The sequence below is a fragment of the Anas acuta genome, chromosome 3 (assembly GCF_963932015.1).
Source record: "Anas acuta chromosome 3, bAnaAcu1.1, whole genome shotgun sequence".
Taxonomy (NCBI): domain Eukaryota; kingdom Metazoa; phylum Chordata; class Aves; order Anseriformes; family Anatidae; genus Anas; species Anas acuta.
This window is the reverse complement of record NC_088981.1, coordinates 71,190,828-71,203,905: the sequence shown is the minus strand read 5'-3', so window position 1 is coordinate 71,203,905 and position 13,078 is coordinate 71,190,828. Positions and strand designations below refer to the sequence as shown.

At 40.4% G+C, this 13,078-nt stretch overlaps 1 long non-coding RNA gene across 1 annotated transcript; it reads left to right on the top strand.

Annotated features, from left to right (window-relative positions):
* Nucleotides 1–4,325: 4,325 nt before the first annotated feature.
* Nucleotides 4,326–12,479, top strand: LOC137854408 (uncharacterized). Its single transcript, XR_011095150.1, has 3 exons — nucleotides 4,326–9,607; nucleotides 10,375–10,438; nucleotides 10,529–12,479. It is a non-coding gene; the product is annotated as an uncharacterized lncRNA (long non-coding RNA).
* Nucleotides 12,480–13,078: the final 599 nt, after the last annotated feature.

The window sequence follows — 13,078 nt, the reverse complement described above, 5'->3', positions numbered from 1 at the left end:
ATGTGGGGAGGAAGCTTAGTAAAGAAGAGGAGAACCTCAATACATTTGGTTCTGTGGTTCAAACAGCTGTAGCTGTCAAACAATGGTGTTTCTGGTTTCAGAGTTTGCTTGGGTTCAAGTTCTTCAGACCAAGCTTTCCCAGTGATGGTGCCATTAGGAATTTGTGGTGTAAAGCTCCTTGGCAGCAGCTGCCCTTTTTTCAGTTTCTGCAGCAGTAGAGCAGGTTCCAAGGAGTGGGAGGGGAAATTTCAGGGAAAATTTACAAGACACCTGAGAGAGGTGTGGAGGGATAAGGAGGGGATCTGGGAAAAGCCAGAGCGATGTCACGGGTCTGTGGCAAACTTTGGGGTGGGGGCGTCTCAGTCTCTTTCTCTTCTCTTAGTATATACCCATCTCTTCCTCCCCAGGGGTGGCTCCTCATGTTCTTGGAGTTCCCAGCTTGTTTCCAAAGCCCACAGCTGTCTTCTTCCCCCCTTACAGCTGTCTTTCTCTATCAACTCAACTTTGCCCAGAAAACAAAACAAAACAAAACACCTCCTCATGGCTTTGCTGTAGCTTCTAATTATTCTCTCCCTAAAAGAAAAGGATGCCAGGAGCGACTCCTGCTACAAAGCAAAGAGGAGGCAGAAGGTGGGTAAGGGCCATTTAGGCCAGAACAACAGGACGCAGGCAAAGTCATTGCAGTCTTCAGCTGCTCCTGCCTTGCCTTGGCCAACTGAATTGATGTCACTCGAGTCATTGAGCTGATGTCAGAGGCCCGATCTGACCTTAATTTTGTTGCTGTGCACAGAATATCCCAGTTGGAAAGGACCCACAAGGAGTCACCAGCTCCACCCAGTTTGGTATTGTCCTCAAACTTGCTCAGAAAACCTTCAAGTCCTTCAGTCAAACCATTTATGAAAACATTGAAGAGGCCTAGTCCTAAAATGGAGCCCTGGGGAAACCCAGTGACAGGCCACCAGCCTGATGTAACCCCATCTACAAGAACCCTCCAGGTCTGACCTGTCAGCCAACAGTTCACCCATCTTATTATGCTTTTAGCTAACTGTATCCTGGTCAGTTCATCCAGAAGGATACTGTGAGAGACGGTATTGAAAGCTTTACTGAAATCCAGAAGGATTACAGTGACTGCCTTCCTTTGGTCAGCTAGCTGGGTGATCTTGTCGTAGAAGCAAATTTGTTAGAAATGACCTTCCCCTAGTGAACCCATGCTGGCTCTGGCCAATGACTGCATTGTCCTTTAGGTGTTTGTCAGTAACTTTCAGAATAATCTTCTCCATAATTTTACCAGGCACTGAAGTAAGACTGCCAGGCCTGTAATTGCCAGGATCTTCTTTCTTGTCCTCCAGTGCAGTTGTTAGGGATGTGACTTTTGTTAGGTAAAGCACCTTCTGGAAGGTGTTGTGAAGAAAACATAATTGGTAAAAGTACCAAACCTAACCCCAAAACTAACCCTTTACAAGAATAGTTGCCCAGTAATTTGCTACACCGATCAATGAGCAACACTTTAAAGTGGACCACCAACTGGTAAAGATCAGCCAACGTGGAAAGTGCTCTCCACCTCACAAAACTCATCTAGCTCAGCCCAAAGAGAAGCAACACAAAGCTACCTTCAGGGTCACCTGGCTGTGTAGGACCTTCAGGGACAGCTGGACCAAGGTTGCACATCCAAAGCCGATGCCCTTAACGCCCTGCTCCTCCTGGCTACTCACCGGCAGTCCTGTCAGCAAGGAACGGGGAGGTAGCAATAACCACTCCTCCATTATTAATCACTCTTTCACAGAGGTAATGAATATCCACAGTCCTTTACACACTTCCAATTATTGCATAGTAATTAATGCGTGCATTTAGCCCATCCTGTCCTAAACCACAGCATGCCTAAGTCTCCTGAGTCAGTTCAAGCCTGTCTTGTAGGTTTCTAAACCAGGATCAATTAATGGTAGGTATTTCCTGCATACCCTCTGAAAACTCTGCTGCTGCTTCCCTTCCAAGTAGGATTTCCAGTGCAGTGATCATCAGGAAGGGGTGATTGTAGTGTACACGAGAATTATAGGTCTGTGAGAAGAAAATTGATGAGAGCAGTAGTTTCTTCTCCATACTTTTCAGTATATGTAGAGGCTGCATCTTTGTGTCTAGTTCAATGAGGAACTGAAGTAATGCTAACTGAGTGTGTGTTGGAATCCAAAATTTTTCCCTTTACTCCAGATAGTTTCTGTCCAACCAAAATCTTGGCCAGCTGACCTCTCCACCTTGTTGATATTGCTCCTCTGTCTACTAGCATAAGTAAAACACAGCTCTGTTCCCTGAAAACTTTCCTGACATAGGTTACTAACCATCTTCCCTTTCATTCAGGTGTTACCATTGACTGGTCTCATCAGGGTCTTCATATCCATGCAGTGTCTAAAATTGCAGTCCTTATTTCATTTCTAAAATCGGTATTCAAGACTTTTAGTGTTTATCTGGCCCCTCACCACAAGACTATGAACTGGATTTACCTTCACTGCAGGAATGCTGGAATGTCCAGACTCAATAATTTCAAAAATCTCAGCAACTGTATATTCTTTTACATACTTAAACTAATAGATTTTTCTAAGCTGTATAATCTCACCAGATTCTTAAGGGATACCATCTGGCTGTACCATCACAAAAATCCAAGTATATCCTCCCCCAGCCCCAAAATACAATTTTTTTTTTTTTTTTAAGTAGAACTGTTGAACATCTTTTTACAATTAAAACAAATCTAACAATTATTTGAAGATGAAAGAGCATCATCAAAGCTAGGAAAGTAGATTGTATGACCTTCCTGCAAATTACCTGAAAATCCCAGACCTGTTGGGAATCTGGAGTTTGAGAAATGTTTGTCCTTTGTTCCCCTAGCTCAGGAACACTCTTCTTCCTGCACTAGTGACAAAAACCGTAATGCAGATCTCTGAATGCACCATGGGAATAACAAGGCAGGATACAGATATTAAATATTTACTTGTGACCACGTCCCACTCTGGTTAGTGCTTTCCTGGTTTAGGACTGTTATTAGCAGTGGATCTGATGATGAAGACAAACTTCCTCATCAACCTTCTCTCTACTCAACTCTAGCTTTCTAGTATCCTGCAAGCCCACAAGTCACAGCCCACGTTCGAGCTGTGCTGCATCAGGGGTCTGGCTTTATGAATGTCCCTATTAGACGAGGAAAGAGCACAGTCTGGAGAACAATTTGAGGCACCATTAAGGCCTTAGTGGGTATTACTGTGTATTTAAGTCAATCTGCAGCACTCTGTCATCTGGATCCTACATCACACCCATGTAAGGTTTTGTTTTGCCAAAGGTCTTTTATTCGTGTGTTTTCTCACTATCAAAGAAGCTTTGTTAGTATACTCAGTGTTCCCTTTCTGCAAGAATCCCTCACAGTTCAATGTACATAATTAAATATACATGTATGCCCACGTGTATTAAAAAGCACAGGTTTATATATACATGCCTATAAGAAGAGCAAATGTGAGGTGAACTGCTCTTCACAGATAATCCTAGGCCAATGAACAAAATGCACAACCCATATGTAGGCAGGTGGATGAAGTAGTGTGTCTTTTTATAACTGAAATTACAGGAACGTTAAAAAAGTAGAATGAGACTTTTGTTTGAATACCTGTTCTCAGTATTCATACAAGCCCTGAAAGCTCTGCGAAGGTGGATTTAATTTCTACTTAAAGAATTCAAAAAGATGCAGAGAAAGAAAAAAAGAAACAAACCACACGTTTTATCTGATCCTCTTTGAACAGGTAGTTGAATGGACAGAATTCCCACTTTTCTCAGCTCTTGGCTAAATATATTTCTTTTGTACCTGTGACGGCAAAGGGGGTCATTTTTTGTGCACGGTGTTGCTAGCCAGAGAGGCTTCCAGCACTCCTGGAGACCATCAATCTCCTTTCTCAACAGTACCACTACATCTTCCGCTGCTGTGGGTTCCTGTGGAAGTTCCTAATGCACGTGAACGAGTAAAACTGTAATGACAGCAAACTGCCTCCAGCTGAAGTATCACGATGCAGTTTCACAATCAGCCTAGGGTGACCTCAATCCATTTTGCTGCATCCTTCCCTCGTGCCCCCCTCCTGCCAGCAGCACCAGTCGTCCTACAGTTACAGGCTCACCTGTATCAGCTGCCTGATTTGGCAGAAACAGCTGCTTTTGGAAAGGGAATGGGTTGTGAAAATTAATGTGAAATGATTTTTTTTTTTCCAGCTTAATCATGTCCCTTCCTGACTGAACAACCCCATAGGAGTCGGTTCCATCACAAAATGACGAAAAGACTGTGAGTGGGGCAGGAACTCTCACTAAAAAGGTATTAAAACAGGCTGATAGAAACAAACTGTGCAAACTGCCAGGACTTGACAGTATCTGCTCTTTGACTTCCAGCTAAAATATGAGTGCTGCCTTGTTTGTAATGTTTTTAGGCCTTGTTGAAGTGTCCTAAGTAACAGAAGAATGGAAATTGGATAGTTTTGGATTGTTTTAGGGCTCTGCCATGCATTTGGTAAGCATGATCCAGTATCTCTTATTTCCGTACCAAGAAGATAAAGTAAAACTGTTACCACAACTAGAACTAGTGTATACAGTAAGTGGATATAATAAGAAAAGTCAATATGGCTTTTTCAGAGGGAAGTTGTACTTCTGAAATCTATTAGAGTTCTTTATGATGAGTGTAGAAAGGTGAACAAGGAGCTAAGAGTGATCCACTTTGATTTCCAAAACACTTTTACTCTGGTCCCTGAGTAATGGCTTATAAGAAATTGAGTTCATGATGGTAAGAGGTAATCATGATGAGGTAATGGACAAAATCTTCTGTGGGTCAGTAACTGTTTAAAAGCTGTGCAGCAGTGGATAAAAATAACATTTATTTTTTTTTACAACAGGTATTTGTTACAATTACACTGGGGATCCATGCTGTTATTTGTGGTGGTTTTACCTTGCTGGGCAGCTAATCTCCACCACAGCCATTCTCTCACTCCCTCTCCTCAAAGGAAAAGGAGGAGAAAATATGATGAAAGGGGCTCAAGGGTTGAGATGAGGACAGGGAGATCACTCAACAATTATTGTCATGGACAAAACAGACTCAGCCTAGGGAGATTAATAAAATTTATTAGCCATTACTAACAAGCTAGAGCACTGAGAACCAACCAACCAACAACAAAACCTAAAATCACTTTCCCCCCATCCACCCTCGCCTACATCCTCTCCTTGAGTGGCGCAAGGGAATGGGGAATGGGGGCTGTGGTCAATCCCTGAGGCTTCTTCTCAGAGAGGCCACCTCCACAGTCCCCCGCTACCAAAGCCTTCCCATGTAAACCCAATACAATATTTTATTACTAAGTGAAATCAAAAAGCTGAAGAATGAGGTGATGAGCTTTACTAATGATACTAAGTTCTTTAGGATACTAAAAGTAAGTGCCAACTGTAAAGTGTTGCAGAAGGAGCCCATGAATAGCTGCATGAGGAAGAAAAAAAAATGTAAAAAAGCTGACACAATTAGGTTAATTTTAGAAAATCCTAACTTTTCAGTACAGAGTGATGGTTTCTAAACTAATATTAGTACCACTCAGGAAAGAGGCTGTAGAATCATTTTGAGAAGTCTGATGAAAATACTTGGTCATTGTCTAAAGGCAAACCTCCAGGAAGGAAACTGAGAACAAACTGAAAACACTGGTATGTCACTCTTCAGTTTACAAGAAGAGCAAGAAGGATGATCAAAGATGTCCATATGAGGAGATAGCAAATGAAAACTAAACAGACTAAGACTTTTAGAGAAAGAAAACCTGAGGGGATACTATGCAAGATGTCTTTGAGAATGGTGACTGGTATGGAGAAGGGCAGATGGGGAGCAGTTATGCACAGCTTTGCACAACAGGAGAACTGAGTGGGAGTCTGTAAAAGTGTCATCTGGCAGGTTCAAAACACAGGATGTTTATTTTTTCCCTAACGTAGAATTGAATGTAGAATACATATTCTGTCAGGATGACAAAAATGTGATGGGTTAAAAAAGGAATCGGAGAGATCTGGGAGACAAGTCCATTGAAGAATATTGCAGAGTGGTCTAGAAAGAATTCTCCTGCTTGGAAATGCTGAGAACTAAAGGATATGCCCTGGCAAGAATCAATTTTTATGTCTAATGAGCTTTTCATAAGCACTCACAAATTGGCCATTGTGGCGAAGAGAGAACTAAGCTATGAAGACCTTTGGTCTGCCCAAGTACAGACATTTAAACTTCTACTTTCCAAGTAAAATAAATGACTTTAATGAGGCTTCTAATAATAACCACATAATGTGAGGTTACCACAGGTAAAGGATATTTCAGATACTACATTTAGCTTAATATTGCCTCAATAACAGCACTGAAATACACAAATGGCATTACTGGGCATTATTCAAGTGGCATTGTTCATATGCTGTGAATGCAACAAACCCCGTACATAACCACAGCTCTCCCTTCTGATAAACACCATGCCATATGTTTTTGTCAGGTACTAATTTGGGGAAGAATTAATCTATATAAAATTATTACATTAGTGTGTCCTAGTTATGTCAAAGGATAGAGCTAGGGGGTTCTTCATTTATACAAATATTACTGAACATTTAATTTCAGTCTGGTGGATAGTAAAAAACGACTACCCACCAAACTCATAGCATTAAATGGAAACTATATTTTTGGCAGCTCATCGGAGAGGGATTAATATTACTGGAATGGCTTTGTTTCTCAGCAATGTCTCCTTAAAACGGCTTCCTCTGAACACATATTTCTATTTTATTGAGAAAAGGAAATACGGGATTTGAAATCAATGTTTTTAAAGGGTAATTTAAGGAAATCTAATCTTGGCAGATGCTGAAATATTTTCAATTTAAAACAAATAGTATTTCTGTCATCCAGTCGGCTTTTTCAGATTAGACCATTACTCCTTGATAAGTTAATTACAAAACAGAAAGAGACTCAACCAATCTAAAAAAGCATATTAATGAAAGTATAGAACACATGTCCAAAAGCTGTTTTTACTGATTTATTGGCGAAATTTTGCTTTGTATATAAAAAACTTTGTCTCCGACGCGTTAAATCATAGGAAAAAATGCTCAATTTTTCACCCAATCACAACTAATTTCTTTACATTGGTACAGTGATGGACTATTGTTTTGCTGTGCTACAATCCATTATGAAAAGTGACAGCATCATAATTGAAATTATTTAAAATATGGTGCATTTAGATAATTCTTTACTTCAGTATAAATATGAAATACAGAAGAAATGCTGTTCTTGGAGACCGCTAGGATGAGCTACTGGAATGGAATTGTTGCTCAGTAGGCCATATTCCCCCGGGGACAGCAAATGAAAAATATCAGAAATTCCTTTGAAATGCAAAAAGAGAGAAAAAGGGGGATGGAAGGAACCTTTTTGTTGTGTCTGAAGCCTGGTCATCTTTAGTTAAATCTTAGTGCCACAGGGCAGACACCCAATATCAAATGCTGTGGAAGTTTCACACTGCATAGGTACTTAGGCTCCATGCAGACATCAGAGACAAATTCGTGAGTTTTGGATGTCAGGGATGGGAAAGATTGGGACAGACAATTGAAAAAGGAGTGCAGGAATCTTCCAAAATATCAATTATTTAAAGAGCTGTTGCTGCATGTGTAAAACACGAGATGCTATTTATCAGCACAAGACAAAAAGATGAGGTAGTTTAGCAAGCTTCCAGCTGCTACAAAAGCACATGTATAGCAGAGTTAAGAACCACCAGTGAGAAGGAAAGGTTGAGGCATTAGGCTGAGTGTCAGAACTCTTCGAGAAAGACTTTCACACTTGCCCCAACTCCACCTTTCTGCAACAGCTGTCTTTTCTTGTTAGCATTACTTGTTTCAGCCCTAAGTATCCTGAAAGGGCTTTGCACAGGCTTGGTGTTGGGAGCATGGGGCAGAAATCAGGGCACCTTGCACAATGAAGTGGGGAAGAACAGCTCTGCTGCCTGCATGGTCTGCCAAAAGCCAGAGGATCTCCCTCTGCCAGCCCTTGCTGGAGGAAGATTTTGGTCCTTACAAACAACTGGAACGAAACCAACAAAATAGGGAATCAAAACAGTTCTGTGCATTCCTCTATTGACTTTAAATTATTGTTCTGGCCTTCAAGAGATGGGAACAGAATCCCTTTCTGTCTTCTACTCTCAGTCCTAACAAATCCTATGTGATGATGGTCTGTAACTGGTTAATTTATTTGCTCAAGTTTCACCATTGGACTGATTTATAAAAATAATTTAAAGCACATCAAACTTTTTTTTTTTTAATTGTTTGTTTGCTTGTTTTTAAATAACGCTTTCCTAAGATAAGGGTTTAGGGTTTCTATTAATTCCTGTGCACTCTTGTATCTGGCATGCATTTACACAACTTTTTTCTCAGTGTCCAAATTTTAGAGCACAATTGCTACATATGGAGGTCTTATTTCTTTCACAGGGAAAAACAATCTCCTACTTAGATTCCATGTTTAATTTGCAGTTAAAATTTGCAGTGCATCCCTTTCTTGGAAACACGTCCCTAACACGGTGAATTTATACCTTGTTCAAGGATCAGGGTCCCCACAGAACTTCCTGGGACTAGAACAAGTATTTTCTTATTCGCATTTGACATTGCTGCCAGGGTATGAAGAGAGAATTTCTCTATTGAACTTGATGGCTCCAAAATTCCCATTTGATGAGCTGGCCAGGAGACAAATTTTCATGGGAAGGCCACAGCTGTTTCAGAAGTGAGTGGACCAGTTCTCCATAAATGTCTTTCCTTTTATATCCCTGGACATACGGGAAAACCTCACTGTCTGAGAAGTTTCCAACAACAGTCTTCTATGAAGCTTAGATTAGGAATTTTTCTTTAAGTTACCAAAACATCCTTGTTTTTTCATTTTGAACCTGTTCTCTCTGGTTCAACTTAATTTGTTTGGCTTATCTAGTACTTGCAAACTGAAAACACCCTGGAGCCAGCCACGGGCAGGTCTTCCTAATGTGAGATGTTGTATAACACGCTGGCAAAAAGTTACTCCAGCCCTAGAGACAACCTAGATCTGTTGTTAAATACAATCCTAAAGACGAACACAGGAGGCAGGAGGAGGGTTATTGGCCAACACCATACAATACCATATAAAACAGGCCAGGCTGGTTTCAGCTTGGCAGTAACTTACCTTTTGTCACACATTTGCAGTGTTAAGGTTGCAGCTATACAATAAAAGGCACTTATTTGTTCTCACGTTTGTTAATATTATGTTATTCCGATTGCATCACAGCAGGAGACTGTTAGAAAGTATTTGGGAGTCACCTGAACAAAACTTTTTGTTTTCCCCATGTGCTGGCTTGCTCCAGGAGCACTGAGTGGATAGAAGTAGGGCAGAAGAGACCTATCTAAAAAGGTAGTGTGGTAAAAGAAGACAGCTAAAAGAAAGACATTTTTCTTTAAACCACTCCCACCCAGCAGTGCTGTTTCTTGGACCTTCAGTTTCATTTGCTTCTTACACTCTCTCTTGCCAAATATGCTTACCTTGCAAAACTCCCCCAGCTTTGGAATGAAGGTGTCAGCAGCTGCAAGACCCCTGAGGGTATGATTATCTTATTTCCTGTCCGTCTGCTATGTTTAAACATATGCCATACTGGAAAGGTCGTTTTTCTAGTGTGACTCTGGGGTATGCTTAATGATAGTCCTGTAACTGACTGACCTCTTGTACCTACAGAAGTTAAACATCTTGGCCAAGTTTTCATTGCTTGAATCTGTGCCAAAGCCTTTTAACGCATGACTTGAGCACTTTAAAGCAATGGTGTAGAGCGAGCAAGCTTCAGTCACTTGATGCCAAGGGGCCTGCCTGATTTTTGCAGTAAAGAATCCAGAATTTATAACCACCACAGGGAACAGCAAAAGAAAATGTGTTTGTGCAGACCTTTGTCAGCAATGTCATCCGATGGCTAGGTACATCCTTCCTGGACCAAGCTGCAACCTTGGAACCGTGGATGAAAACACATTATCTGTGGCCAGGGCTTACCACCAGAAGCATAACCTCAGCTTTCAAAATAAGGGATTTACTTTTCAAGTATTTATATTGTTGAAATAGAAGTAAATTAGATCATGTTGCAGTGTTGGTTTTAGCAACTTGCACTTACTCCCATCACGTTTGGTCTTTAAATGTAGCTGAAAAATCATACTAATTCTAGAGTGGAGCTATGTTTATGCAACACTGGCTATTAACATTTCACAGTATCTGGCAACACTGGCTTTTCTGATTAGATTCAACCTTGCTGAGCAGGAATGTTTGTGTCATTTAAGAGCAATTTATTTTTTTTGCGCTGCCTGTACTCTGCATCTTCTCCTCAGACATGGGGATGATGACAGGTGATGCCTCAGAAGATAACCTTCCACTATATACCCTCTGTCTACGGTAAGTTCTGTAGATGTTGCACATGAATTTCATCAGGGAAATTCATCATGGCATGTTACCGACTTTATTTATCCATTCCATTTGATACAGCTCCTAAAAATAGCTCTGTAGATGGAGAATCCTTTCCTCTTGCATGTGCCAGTCTGCAGGATCCAGCTGTGTAACTTTCACAAAACTGAGGACTCACGAGACGGATGGGCTGCACGCACCTACTAACAAATGTGAAACTGTATCCTCCAAGAACATTCTCATGATTAAAAAATCATCAGATGTCAATTAAAATGAAAAGAGCAGGGATTCCAGACACCCCTTCACACTTATCTCTTCCTCTTCACTGTTTCCATTTTATTTATCAGATGAGCTTACTGTCACCAAATTCATTTCACCTTTTTGTACATATTATTTTTTCCTCTTCTTTACTTTTGCATATTTTAGATTACACTGTCACTCCATGACAGAACATTTCTACTTATTTCTAGGCACTTTCTGTATTTTTATTATTGGTGATCATGTGCCTGTTGCACACATGTTCATATTTAAATGAGTAAACGTACTCATCATTGATATGATGGGAACCAAGTTCAGCATCAACAAATGGCTTAGGACTGGTTCTTAGCACATGTGATAAGAAGGGGCAGGCCCAATTTTTTGTAATGATCACAAAACTTTGTGCACACACTGCGATTTTGTTGATATCTGCATTAGAAGAAGTAAATGCCTGAATGTGACCTAGCTTCTAACCACTAGAAATGGTTTTGCTTACATTATGACCGAAGGCTGCACTGACAGGAGACCACAAAAAAGTTTGCAGAAACTAAGCTTGTGATTTAACATTTTCTCCAAGGCAGTTCTCGTGTGCAGTAGGAGAGAAACAATGGGCCAGACTTTAGCTTGCTGAGCAAATACACAATACAGACAAGGGCAGATGGACAGATGGCAAAATAGTTCTTTTACCCAGTCCTTCCTCGGTGTGTTCACAGCCACATTGTAGAATATAAGAAGTGATGAAAATGAGCCGCAAAAAAACAGAGCATCCCAAGCATTCTTCAGAGGTCATACAGAACAGGGCAACAGTTTTGCAAAAGTAGGTGGGTTTGGCACAAGTATGAAGAGGGTACATCTAAGGGAGTTACAAGGTCACACAAATATCTCTGAGTATTTAAGCTGCAGCTCCTCTTGGAAATTAAACTTATTATTTATTTATTTATTTATTTATTTCCCAGTGTAATTCTACAGGTGGTATTATATTTTGGTACATAGTATAGTGCCACTCCCCACCTGGCTGTGCTTATTCCAAAATAACAAAGAACACCCTTTCCCTTATCTTACTTATCATGGAATAAAAGTGTCTACCTGCAATGCCTTACATATTGTCAGACTTCCTCTGGTTCATTTTTTCAGTAGAGACGAGTCCTGAATCTATCACTGAAGAAGAGAGGGATGCTAGGATGTCCTGGGGATGCTACTTCTGTCTGCAGAATCCTTTGCCAACTGAGAAAAAAATCCAGACCATTACACAACCCATTGTCAGCAATGGAGCACCATATTCAGCAATTTAGGAACGATAAGCAAGGCAATAGAAAAGACTCCAAAAAAGCAACAAAGATGGTTAGACACATGGTTGTGCATTTCACAAGCAACGAGCTTTCTTAAAATAACACGGAAGGAAGAAAGAAAAGGCAGAAAATTATATATCAGCAGTACTATTTCTAAAAATAATGGTTTTCAAACTTTTCCATGAGGCATTAACAGCTCTTTAAGGGATAATCTTTATTGCTTTGTAATGTACAAAGCAATAAACAGCTGCTGAGATTGATTAATAGCCAAAGCAAAGTTGAGGCATGTAATCAATCTAAAAAGCCATTTATTGTGAGTATACTACAAAGCAATAGAGATTATTGCTGTTGCACAACAAACCATAACAGAGAAAACACACACACACACACACACACACAGAGCAAAACCAGTTGTTTTCTTTTCAAAAAGCTCTCAGTGCTATGCTGCCTTTTTCCTCAGCCTTCAAACAGCAGCCTCGTCGACTGGCCACTGGCATCACAGCAAGCGATGTGCCCAACACACCCAAGGATCAAATTTGCCTTTTTCTCATCCCATAAAATTCGAAGCCAGTGGTTAACTTGCATATCCAGGCACAACTTACATATCCGTGTTTCTGAAATGATGACCTTGCAACTTATGACAGAAATTTATTTTAGTCCGCAAGGGCACAAGCTTGCAATTTGCACGATTAAATTTCACTCTGTTTCTACTACTCTGGCTCCCAAGGTTATCCAGGTCTTCCTGTATCGTATTGCCATCCCCTTCCATATCAATGATGTCTTTCACTTTTGGGTCATCAGCAAATTTCATTAACAAGCTCCATCTTCCCAGTTTAAGGCAATGAATAAAAATATGACTGAAGATGTATCCTCTTAGTAAAATACCACCCAAAGGTCAGTATCACAACAGTGGGCATTGAATTCTTCAGTTTCATGTTCGTAGGAAACACAGTTCAGCTCTGTAAGAATTACATTTCAGATCTTGTTGGATCTAAAATATCTAAACTGTTGTCTTCTAAATTCTGAACAATCTCACACCTACAGCTACCTAAAATTTAATATCAGTTGCTTAAAATATTAGAAC